This window comes from Leucoraja erinacea, chromosome 1 (assembly GCF_028641065.1).
Source record: "Leucoraja erinacea ecotype New England chromosome 1, Leri_hhj_1, whole genome shotgun sequence".
Lineage (NCBI taxonomy): Eukaryota > Metazoa > Chordata > Chondrichthyes > Rajiformes > Rajidae > Leucoraja > Leucoraja erinaceus.
In genome coordinates this window covers 67455681-67467776 of record NC_073377.1, presented here as the reverse complement: position 1 = coordinate 67467776, position 12096 = coordinate 67455681, and the positions used below count along the sequence as shown (strand labels likewise).

The window sequence follows — 12096 nt, the reverse complement described above, 5'->3', positions numbered from 1 at the left end:
GAGGGGGAACTTCTTTACTCAGAGAGTGGTAGCGGTGTGGAATGAGCTTCCAGTGGAAGTGGTGGAGGCAGGTTCATTGGTATCATTTAAAAATAAATTGGATAGGCATATGGATGAGAAGGGAATGGAGGGTTATGGTATGAGTGCAGGCAGGTGGGACTAAGGGGAAACAAAATTTGTTCGGCACAGACTTGTAGGGCCGAGATGGCCTGTTTCCGTGCTGTAATTGTTATATGGTTATATGGTTATCCTTTGTATCAAAAAATATAATTTCCATCTGAAGATTAATTCATACAGGTTTCCATATATTCAGAAATTACTGCTGCATGGCTATGGAGGTTAACTTGAAAACATAGGCCAGATGTTAGGAGCATGGTGGGCTTCAAGGCAGAACCAGCAACTGGTATGCAGCTAGCTGGTGGCCAGGGAAGAAGTGAATGTTGGCCCAGCTTTATCTTTGCATCAAAGTATTAATTCTCATTTAGCCGCTTGAAGCCAGTGTAATAGCTGAGTGCAACATCTACACTAATGAAAACCCCATTCAGGTATTGTCCCTTGGGTGAAGTTCTGAACAGGGAATATCAGTACTCTCATGGACAATCTCTCTAGCAATAGACCTGAATGCCACTTGCTCTCAAATTCAGATGCTATTGTTGTTCCACCGAGTGATCTACATTTGGCAGCTGGCAGCCATTTTAAAGAACAAAGCTGTGGGTATATATTCTTCTGTAGGTGATACCAAAGTAGGTATGCTGGAATAAACTGCATAATCAAGAATGAGTCAATCTCCTGTCTCATACAGAATCAGACTCTCCCTTTAGAATTAGCAAATTCCTTATGAGCCTCTGGTTTACTCCAGCACATTGCAGTCCCATTACCTGGGTCCCAGCCCTGAAAGTTTCAGATGAATTATGCTCTGACCCCAGATCTCATTCCAAAGGTAAACAAACTGATCCTGACAAATGGCTATTCCCAGACAACTTCAATATATGGGCAGAAATGGATGCAACCCTCTAAACACGTGTAAAAGACAAGAGGGAAGACTTAAGGGCCTGTCCCACTTAGGTGATTTTTTAGGTGACTGTCATAGTGGTAGCAGGTCGCCAAAAAACTGGCGACTGGACCCCCCTACGACAATGTCTACGATAAGCTACAACAACCTACCACCTAGTCGACGACAACCCATTAGGACATCCACCTACGACCACAACTTCGACAACCTACGACAACCGAAGTCAACCTACGTCCACCCGCAACAAGCTATGACAAGCTACGACCCTGTCGGCGACAACTGAAGACAATTCAGTCGCCGCTACCTGTCACCGGTTTACGTAGGTAGTCGCCAATGGAATTCACCGAAGTCAGCACCGGCGACAACCTACATCAGAAGTCAAGCTACGCAAATTGGCGTCAACCCACTGTCGCCAAAATTATTTGACCATGTTGAAAATCCAGCGACAACCAGAAAGACGCTACGACTCTTTGGGCGACTGAGGAGACTACTCACATCCATACAGGCGACACCTTGGCGACTATGTGGCAACAGCCTAGTCCCCTATAGTCGCCTAAAAAAAGCCTAAGTGGGACAGGCTCTTTACTCTAATTGTACCCTTCTCTTGACAAAATGCTTGAAGTGTGGACTTGGCTTCATGAATACTGTATTTCATCAGAAGGGTAAGCTCAAGATGTCATGGCAATACTTTGGTCCAATGATACCATCATCTATTCAACGAACCACAGGTGTTCACCAAGACAGGCACCAATGAATACTGGACAAACCACTGGTTAACCAGTTCTATTTTCTCCATCAACCCAACCCTAAAACAACAGCATCAACAAAAGTAGTGCCATGAGAAGATCAATACTGAAACTCTCAAGGATCCCACGGAGACAGCTCTTCTCAGACATCTGGTCACAGCCAACTTGTGAAATTCAGAGCAAGTGATGCAAGGAGCACACCACCTCCTAAACTACTGAAACAGAATCATCCTTAATCCTCTGAGAAAGATTTTTAAAAAGGAAAAGAACACAAAAGTGTTTTTGTTCATCATGCCTCAATGTCTGTACAATATCTCATTTGTATCCAATTTTGCCAATACATACTCAAATTATAGTTACAATTTTCTCATTTTTTCTCTTCCTTAGAGTTTTTGACAACAGGGGAAAAAAAGTATACCATGTTGAACCATCTATCATGAAAACCGTTTAGACACTGGAATGTAAGATCCCAATTTAACAATTTTTTATACAATTCACATACTTCCAGCATCTAAGACAAAATAAAAATAACCAATAATTCTTCCATTCTTTACATAATTCTGATCTCACCTCAAATAGTTTCATCCAACATAAACATGGAAACAAATTATCTTGTCAGGTCCCTACTCTAGCTGCAGTTTACAGTAGCCATCTGACCTACTAATCAACATGGTTTTAGAATCAAGGAGAAAATGGAGCATTTGGGAAAAGTCCACAGTAATCGTATGAATGCGTATTCTCCAAACAATACTTTAAGACTTATAACTCACTTTCTAAAAGTTACCCTGAAATGAAAAAAAACAGATATTGAATTCTCCCCACCCCTATAATAATCACAACCTACGTTGTGGGATTATGTACTGTATCGCAATCCATCTCAAATGTTATAAGAGGCAATAAAATTTTGAAATCTGTACCACTAGGAAGTGGTCATTCGAACAATGAAATCCCTTTGGATTATGCCGTGCCAAGGTGTTAAATCCAAACAGTAAATTTCCAAAGGTTCAGCTGCTTTTCAGATTTTAAATACCCGTAGTTTCTCATTTTTTCCCCATTTACTAATGTCTTCAATGGTATAATTCCTTCCTGTAATAAGTAAATGCCATTTGGTATTACAGCAGTATATTAAAAATATTGGAATTATTGTCACATGGCAAATGCATAAATTGATTGAAAAAAATTCAGTTCATTTGACAAAAATAAAGCAACAACTACAATTAACAACAAATTAAGTGAACATCACTGATAACGTGCATGTAAGGAATTCAGACAACAAAGAAAGCTCCAGTTATAATTTTAATATTGGTTAAGGAAGGGGTGCCATGTAGATTGACTAGAATGAAACCTGGTTCCAAGAGTTAAATTTGAAGAATATATTACAAGAATTAGAGTTCTACTTTCTGTAACCGAGTAGGTTAAATCATAATTCGATTGAAATTTAAGATGTCAAGGGGAATTGAAAGCATAGCCGTAAGCGGCTTATGCTGGTTGGATCTTGGGGATGAAGAAATGTAACCTTAAATTAAGAAATGCATTTACAGGCAAAGAGTGGTAGATATGTTGAAAATATTTCTGTAAATGCCAATTAATACACATTTATTGTTATCAAATAGACCATGCAGTTACGGTGGAATATGGTCACTGAATCAGGGGGAAATTGACAAAGGATGAAATAGCTTTCACTTCCAGTTTCTGTTCTCATTACTAGCGCCGACAGTTCTGGTGAGAAATTGCTTAAGTGGCTAATGGAAAATACAGGGTAGTGATGCTGAAGATCATCAAATGCTGCAACAGTGTTGGGGACAGACAAAGAGAGAAAAGGGAGACAGAGAAAGAGAGAAAATGGAGAGGAAGAGGAATCAAGAAAAGGGAAATAGAGGAAAGGAGCAAAAAAAAGGCAGAGAGGTGAACAAAAGAGGGAGAGGAGAGAAAATAAGGAAGGGAAAGAAGGGAGAAAAAGTGGAGAAAGACCAGAATGGAAGCAAACTACAGAATTCAACTCTGACTAAACAAGGAAAATGCAGAACATTGGGATAGATTAGATGACTGCTTCATGGTCGTGTTTAGCACATTGATATAATCACGAAGACAGCGCACTAACGCCTCTACTTCCCTAGCTTAAAGAGATTCAGCATGTCACCAAATACTCTCCTGACTGGTGGAACCATGGCCTGGAAATGCAATTTTAACGTACAGGAATGCCAGAAGCTGCAGAGCGGTATGCTCAGCCCAGTCGGTCACAAGCACAGCCCTCTCCACATTCAAAAGTATCTAAAGGAGGTGCTGCCACAAAAAGACAGCATCTATCATCAGCACGTAGTCCATGCCCGATACTGCCAATGGGCATGAGGTACAGAATCCTGAAGTTGCACATTAACAGATTCTTGGAACAGCTACTTTCCTTGAACAAACCTATACAACCCTGTCAGGTTCTTGAACAAACCTATACAACCCTGAAACTACCTCAACAATGGAACACTAACTACGGACCATCTCTTCCACTACTATGGACTTTTTTTTTCCTAATTGAGCTTTGCATTAATGTCTACTTTTTTGCAGTCTTTTTCTTTTTACTCTTGCAGTCTCATGCATTTCATACATATGCAGAATTGAAGCATATTTTTTGTTTTTGTGTGTTTTTTTAGTATATTTTCCCATGATGCTGCTGCAAGTATTACTTTCATTGTAGCTGTACCTCACTGTCCATGTACATATGACAATGAATTCAACGACTTAAAATCTACATTCAGATAAAAGGTTGTGCACCTGTATATTTTCCCATGATGCTGCTGCAAGTATAACTTTCATTGTAGCTGTACCTCACTGTCCATGTACATATGACAATGAATTCAACGATTTCAATTCTACATTCAGTACATTAATGTAATCACAATTCTTCAATTTGCCTTTTATTATAATTCTCCACTTCATTCCCACTGAGCTCTTTTTCCTTTACCTCACAGGTGCAATAAAAATTAAGTGAGGATCAGTGCCCCATTATATGATCAAGCATCTTGGAGACGGTTCCTTTTTTTCCCCCTACAAAGCAGCTTTTGATATTTTCTACATGATCTTGGCTTACACCATCATTCTTTGCTACTCATGTCTTCCAAATTGAATTGAATTGAAAGATACAGCATGGAAACGGGCCCTTCGGCCCACTGAGTCCACACTGACCACCGATCACCCGTTCACACTAATTCTATGTTATCCCACTTCCTCATCCACTCTCTACACACTAGGGGCAATTTACAGAGATCAATTAACCTGCAAACCTACGTGTCTTTGGGATGTGGGAGGAAACTGGAGGAAACCCACATGGTTAGATGGAGAATGTGCAAATGCCACACAGGCTGCACGCAAGGTCAGGATAAAATCAGTCTCTGGTTCTGTGAGGCAGCAGCTCTACCAGCTGCACCACTGTGTCGAATGATGAAGACCTTTCTGTTTTGTCCTTTCCATCACTTCCAAATTTCTCTGTCCCATACTTAATTAAAATCTGTCCCACCCTCCATTCTAATTCACAAACAGAAATGCAGGTAATTAAACAATTATGAGGATGTAAACATAAATGGTTTGCTACAAGGAGCTAAATTGATTTTGAATTAAGGTTTTGATAAATATTCTTGGTAGACTATGGAATCCAGTTGACATTGGTGGCTTGTCTTCAGTGCAGACAAAGCGGAAACACTTTAATGACAAGAAGAAACTGCAGATGCTGGAAAATCGAAGTCTGAAGAACGGTTTTGACCCAAAACTTTGCCTATTTTCTTCGCTCCATAGATGCCGACTCACCCGCTGAGTTTCTCCAGCATTTTTGTCTACACTTTAATGACATCAGCCTGGGAGGCACATTGCCTCTTTTATTATCCTGGAGTTCCATATCTCTTTGGATAGGTCAAACATGCTGTATCCAGTTCCTCCTTCACTTAGGGCTGCCCCATGAAATTCATTGGAACTAAAGAATTAAATCTCCACTTCAAAGAAATATTATTTTTAAAAGAACGCCTTAAATATTTAAATTAACTGGCAAAGTGAACTACTTATAAATTACACAATACTTGTACTGATCTGTTCATTTCAAAGGTTATTGAAAATAAATTTAAAATATTAAACTGCATATCTATATTTTGAACCTAACTGGAAGTTGGGTGGTTTAAGAATAAGGAGTAAGCCATTTAGAACGGAAACAAGGAAACACTTTTTCTCACAGAGAGTGGTGAGTGTGGAATTCTCTGCCTGAGAGGGTGGTGGAGGCAGGTTCTCTGGATGCTTTCAAGAGAGAGCTAGATAGGGCTCTTAAAAATAGCAGAGTCAGCGGATATGGGGAGAAGGCAGGAACGGGGTACTGATTGGGGATGATCAGCCATGATCACATTCGGTGCTGGCTCGAAGGGCCAAATGGCCTACTCCTGCACCTATTGTCATATTAATGGTTAGAAATCCACGCATTTTGACTAAAATCCAATCAGACAAATTCAAGTCTATCCTTGACAGCTGGGGAATTTGAATTCTAAATGAAATAATCTGGAATTAGAAGGAAATTAATATAGGTATGCAGAGCATGGCTATCAAAAACACATGAGTCATTACTGTATTTCTAAGGAGGAAATCTGCCATCCTTGCTCTATTTGACCCATACACAAGTACAAACTTAAGGCAATATGGCAAACGTAATGCCCCTCTGAATGACCTTACAGGTTACTGGATTTCATCAAACTGCTACATCAAAATGTACGAATAACTATAAAAGGTTGTTACCGCTTTCAGCGGCAGATACAAAGACAACTGATCCTGCAAAACCTTCCTTACATCAGAACACCTGCCTAAATTGGGAGCGCTATTCTAATAACTGCTAAAGCAACAGTTTGACACAGTCATACTCCGAGAAACATGACACAATGCCAAAATGTCATGACCACACACACACACATTTCCCCCTCTTACCTTATAACTACACTCTCCAGTGTTGAACATTTCCATCCTGAGTGAAAGGTTTTGACTGCCTACCCTATCTATGCCTCTCATAATTTTGTATACTTCAAGTCCCCTCAACCTCCAACATTTCAGAGTTAAACCATCCATCTATCCAACCTTTCCCTGCAGTTGAAACCCTCTAATCAAGGCAACGCTCTGGTCAACCACCTCTGCACTCTCTCCAAAGACTCCACTATTTTCCTGTAATGGGGTGAAGAGAACTGCAAGCAATAATACATAAGCAACCTATCCAAGGTCCAATAGAACATAGAATGTACTCAGGATGACCTTCAACATCCATCACCAACAGTGATTTGGTAGCACCATCATTGAATAAGATGCTCCCGATGCAGATTGAACTGTGTGCATGTGACTGATGGAAGAAAATTAAGGGGAATAAACTTACTAACTTCATCATTACCATTTGATCTGATGTAGGTATGTCAATGACAAAATTCATAGAGAAAAACATCAACGTCCTAACTGAAAAATCAGCCATGAGCAAGTGGCCACGTTGTTGTGGGTGTGGATGCAAAAAATATCCAGAACCACTTTCATCTGCGAAGGATGTTATTGAACCATATAAGTTTGTAAACTGATGAATCATGATGATAACTATTACGAATGGTGGATTTACATTCTTATTTATCTAATTACTTTAAATTCAAGATCCTTAATTGCCATGATAGGATTTGGGATTTGGAAATGAGCTCTTTAGGTAAATTCCCACTTCCCAGTTCTTGTTCCACGGCTTTTTAAATGCTTATTCAGGCATCTTTTAAATGTGCGATTCTGCCTCCACCTTGTCTGGATAGAGATAAAGGTTTTCACAGGGTGTCAATACATCTTTAAAAAAGTAGGCAAGAAATTAGACTATGCTGAACAAGAGATTAAATATTTCTAAAAGACTGGAAAAGGTACAAACAAGCGTAGTGCTTAAATTTTACTCTCAGCAAAATGTTGGTTCAAGTATTTCATTAGCATGATTCAATATAACAATATATAAATTAATATTGCATTGTATGAACTAAAACATATCTGACCAGTAGAGAGAAAGTAATTTCCAAAACCTGTTGGTAATTCAAGGGTTAATATTTCATCAGACTAAACAAAGCCAAAAATCACAGCCTTTGTGTAATATATTCACCAATCCAATTCAGAACATCAAAAATTAAAAAAAAGAATTCCCTATGTGATCAAAAACACTAAAATGTTCTCACCAAAAAAAAAATCAAAAGGCCATATTGAAAAATAATTATCTGCAATAATCCCCTGGATAAATCAGGTAATGGTAATATCATTTTGCACTATATCCCTCAGTCAGCTTTTCTGCAAAAATGTGACAAAGAGTAATTGTTGAAAAAAATGTGCATTCAAAGTACTCAGTGACCCAATAGAGACGTTTACTTATGTATCTGGGGCCTTATTCCATAACTAAATAATCAACTAAGTTTCAAATAAGACGAATCTTCATACCAAGACCAACATTTTCTTGGTAGACAACATTTCCTAAAATTACTTGAAGATTATAAAATAAGTATGCCCATGCAATATTATAAGTTATGTGCCGTACCATCTCCAGATTTCAAAACCTGTGGCAGCGATAAATCTGACATTTGAAGAATGGCTGATTACAGATGCCACATTGACAGACTTCAAAGGAGCATTTACTATAACTGAATAACTGACCTTTGCAACACCAAAGGCAAACGAGACATGTCACACTATCTCTTGGCTGTCAGCTTGAATCTGTCTGTTGCAAATGCAAGCAAAACAAAAGGGACCAATTTCTATGAACATTGTAGATAATGACCTTGGTTTTGTACCCGTCATGACATTTTACTTGTGAGATTGGCAAACTATGATTAAAAAGACATTTATGAAATTGTCACTTTAAAATTTACATCTGTCAAAGTAAATGTTGCTTTCAAGATGTATATTTTGAATGAGGAACTAATAAATTGATATTATTAATAAATTTAATTAATGAAGCCCTCACAGTAGGCTGGTCACTTGAAATCAAAATGAGTTGATAAATTGAATGCAAAATTGGCTTGGTCATCGAAGACAGAGGTTGGTGATAGAGGGAGTATTCCTTACATAGGCAGACAGTGAAGTTCTGCAAATATCAGTGCTGGGATTTTGTTGTTTGTAATGTCTATTAATGCTTTGGATGAAAAAGTAGGTGTTCTGATTAGTAAATTTGCAGATTACATAATAAACAGCAATGTTGTGGATAGCAAGGAAGGATTCAGCTGGATATAGATCAGATGGTTTATATGGGCGTAGAAATTGCAGATGGAATTCAATCTAGGCAAGTATGAGGTGTTAAACTTTGGGAAATCAAATACAAGAGGAAAGTGTATAGTAAACAGCAGAATCTTTAGCAGCATTGATATACAAAGGGACCATGGGGTGCAAATCTATAGATCTCTGAAAGTGGAAACACAAGTGGATAGGGTGGTAAAGAAAGCATATGACATGCTTGCCTACAATGGTCAGGGCATTGCATCAAACGTTGGCGAATTATACTGCAGCTGTTTAAAGTTTGGTTAGGTCACATTTAGAACGTTGTGTGCAATTCAAGCTGCCATATTATAACTAGGATATGGAGGCTTGGTGTATATTAGCTATTGGGACAGATTGGACAAACTTGGATGGTTTTCTCTGGAGTGTCATAGGTTGAGGAGCGAACTGATGGAAATATGGAAATTTTTTGGAGGCATGGATTGCGTCGACAGAATCTTTTTCGCTGGGAGAAAATGTCAAACACTAGGGGTATACGTGTAAGGCAAGAGGGGGAAAGTTTAAAGAAGATTTGAGAGCTACGGTTGTTTTTAAACAGAGGGGCAAATGCCCTGATCGGCTTGGTTCCTCCAGTGCTTAGTTTCTGCACAAGATTCCAGCACCTGCAATTTCTTGTGTCTCCAAATCTTTTTATTTGCTGGTTCAAAATTACAATGCTTCTTGGATGAGTTGATAGGTTCATAACAACTATTTCTTTAAACTTACACACACACACACAACTATGTATTCACGGCTAATATTTGCATCTGGTGTCATTTTATGTATTTATCAAATTCATTTGCAATACTGTTTAATACAGATACAAATATTGATTTCATTTTTTTATGATAACTTATGTCTTTACCTACTTAAATTCAGTATAGGTGTTAATCTATCTATACATAACTAAAACTCTGATCTTGTGCTCTTCCGGTTTGAGTGTTTTTTCTATTTGTGCAAAAAAGGTACACGATACCGCTACGATTTTTCGCCACCTTACTAACCATTCTCCTGTGCTCAAATGCAACGTTTTGTTCCGATCGATGGTATAGTATAAAAGTTATTAAGGTTTAAAAATCTTTAAAACCGCGCAATCGCAGAATGGTCTCCTCTCCTGTCAGTCACCCAGGACGGCAACGCCCCTTCCGGTGCAACATCGCCGCACAGATTGGCAGGGTCCTGTCACAAACCCCACAAACCCCAGTTTTTACCCCACTGCTATAAAAGCACTAAATGTAGCCGCCAAGGAACGCAGGGGCGATACAGACTAAGGGACTGTGGTACACTGTGAAATCGACAGAAGGATGGAGGGTTGGGTGTTTATGCGTGCTATTTTCATGATATTTATTTTAATTGTTTATCTTTTAATATTTTATCTTGTATGTATCGTTAGCTTTTAGAAATGTTTGAATGGTGCACTGACTGGCTGACATTTTTAAATTTCGTTGTACATGGTTCATGTTACAATGACAATAAATAAACTATTCTATTCTAAACTGGTGGGGAGACTAAAGCTGAAGGAACGGAGTGAGCAGAGTTTGTGCATCACCGCCGGCTGGAGCGCGGCCAGAGCCTGGCCAACTCCAAGGCCGACTGCTCCAACCTTGAGATCCTAATGAGGAGAGGTGAGGAGGGAGAGTGGGGAGATTGAGGGAGAGGAGGGACTAGGGAGAGTGAGGGGGGAAAGTGGGGGAGATGAGGATGGAGAGTGGGGGAGGAGGGGGGAATAGATGGAGAGGAGGGGGGAGTGGGGGAGGTGGGGAGTGGGTAATAGAGGGTGAGGAGGGCAGAGGAGGAGGTCAGGAGGGATAGTGGGGAGGACAGGGGTGGTGAGGAGTGGAGGAGGTGGGGATAGATGGATAGGAGGGGGGTAGGGAGGGGAGATGAGTTATGGAGGGAGGGAGGGAGGCAGTGACTGAGGGTAGGGGAAAGGAAAAGGAGATGAGGAAGGGATTGAGGGAGGGGAGGAGTAGAGGAGAAAGAAGAGGGAGGATGTGGGAGGGAGTGCTGGGGGATGAGGGGAAATGTGCCGCGCCTGCGCAGTTAGGGGCTATGGGTGAGTGGTGGAATATTGCGTTGGGGGAACGGGTGAGTGGTGGAATATTGCGTTGGGGAACGGGTTGCTTTGGGGGACCAGGCCTTCCGTGTGACTGGGGTCCCACTTAGTCCAGTAGCTGCTAAAATCAATGCACAAAGATCTAAGAAATCTCAATCAATCAGCAAATTTTTCCTTTCTTGTCCCCGCCCCCGATCAGTCTGAAGAAGGGTTTCGGCCCGAAACGTTGCCTATTTCCTTCGCTGCATAGATGCTGCTGCACCCGCTGAGTTTCTCCAGCTTTTTTGTGTACCAGCAATTTCTACTTGATGGAACAAAGAATAGCAGTAATAGAGCAGAAAATCTCAGGTAACAAATAGTGATGGGCAGCTGTAGATAATAGGTGGTAATGTTAAGCCGATCATGCCCAGATAGCCAACTAAGTTTGTTGTCAGCTGAAGTAATTATTCGTAAAGTCAGAGTCATAGGACACGGAAACCTCCCCGTGCCGACCAAGATGTCCCATCAATGCTAGTCTCTCTGGCCTGCATTTGGCCCATATCCATCTAAACATTTTATATCAATAATTCACTCCTGTAATAAAAATTAACTGGAACCAAAGTATACAATTGTGTACTAAAATTACAGATTGAAAATTTAAAATGGTACTGATTGATCCTCTGATTCAGACAGTTGCAATCTGCTAATTAATTCCAGTAACCATTCTGGTTGTTCAGTGACATTTAGGTTAATTTCTCACATCAACAACATTCTGATAAATTCAACAGGAAAATAATCCTAAAGGGCCTGTCCCACTTAGGCTATTTTTAGGTGACTGTCATAATCGTCGAAAAACCAGCGACTGGACCCCCCTTCAACATAAAATTTGAAAGAGAATCATTACTTTAACAACAAAAAAAACAAAGTCAGCACCGGCGACAATCTACGTTAACCTGGCGACAACTACGATAGCACCTACGTCAGGAGAAGTCAAGCTACGCTCGTTGGCGTCAAACCCACTGTCGCCAACTATCTCCGAA

The 12096-nt window shown here is 40.0% G+C and overlaps 1 protein-coding gene across 1 annotated transcript in view; it reads right to left on the bottom strand.

Moving 5' to 3' along the window:
* The window catches only part of nfxl1 (nuclear transcription factor, X-box binding-like 1), a 116330-nt gene that overhangs the window by 37012 nt on the left and 67222 nt on the right, over window positions 1-12096 (bottom strand). The gene's annotated exons all lie outside the window — the stretch shown is intronic.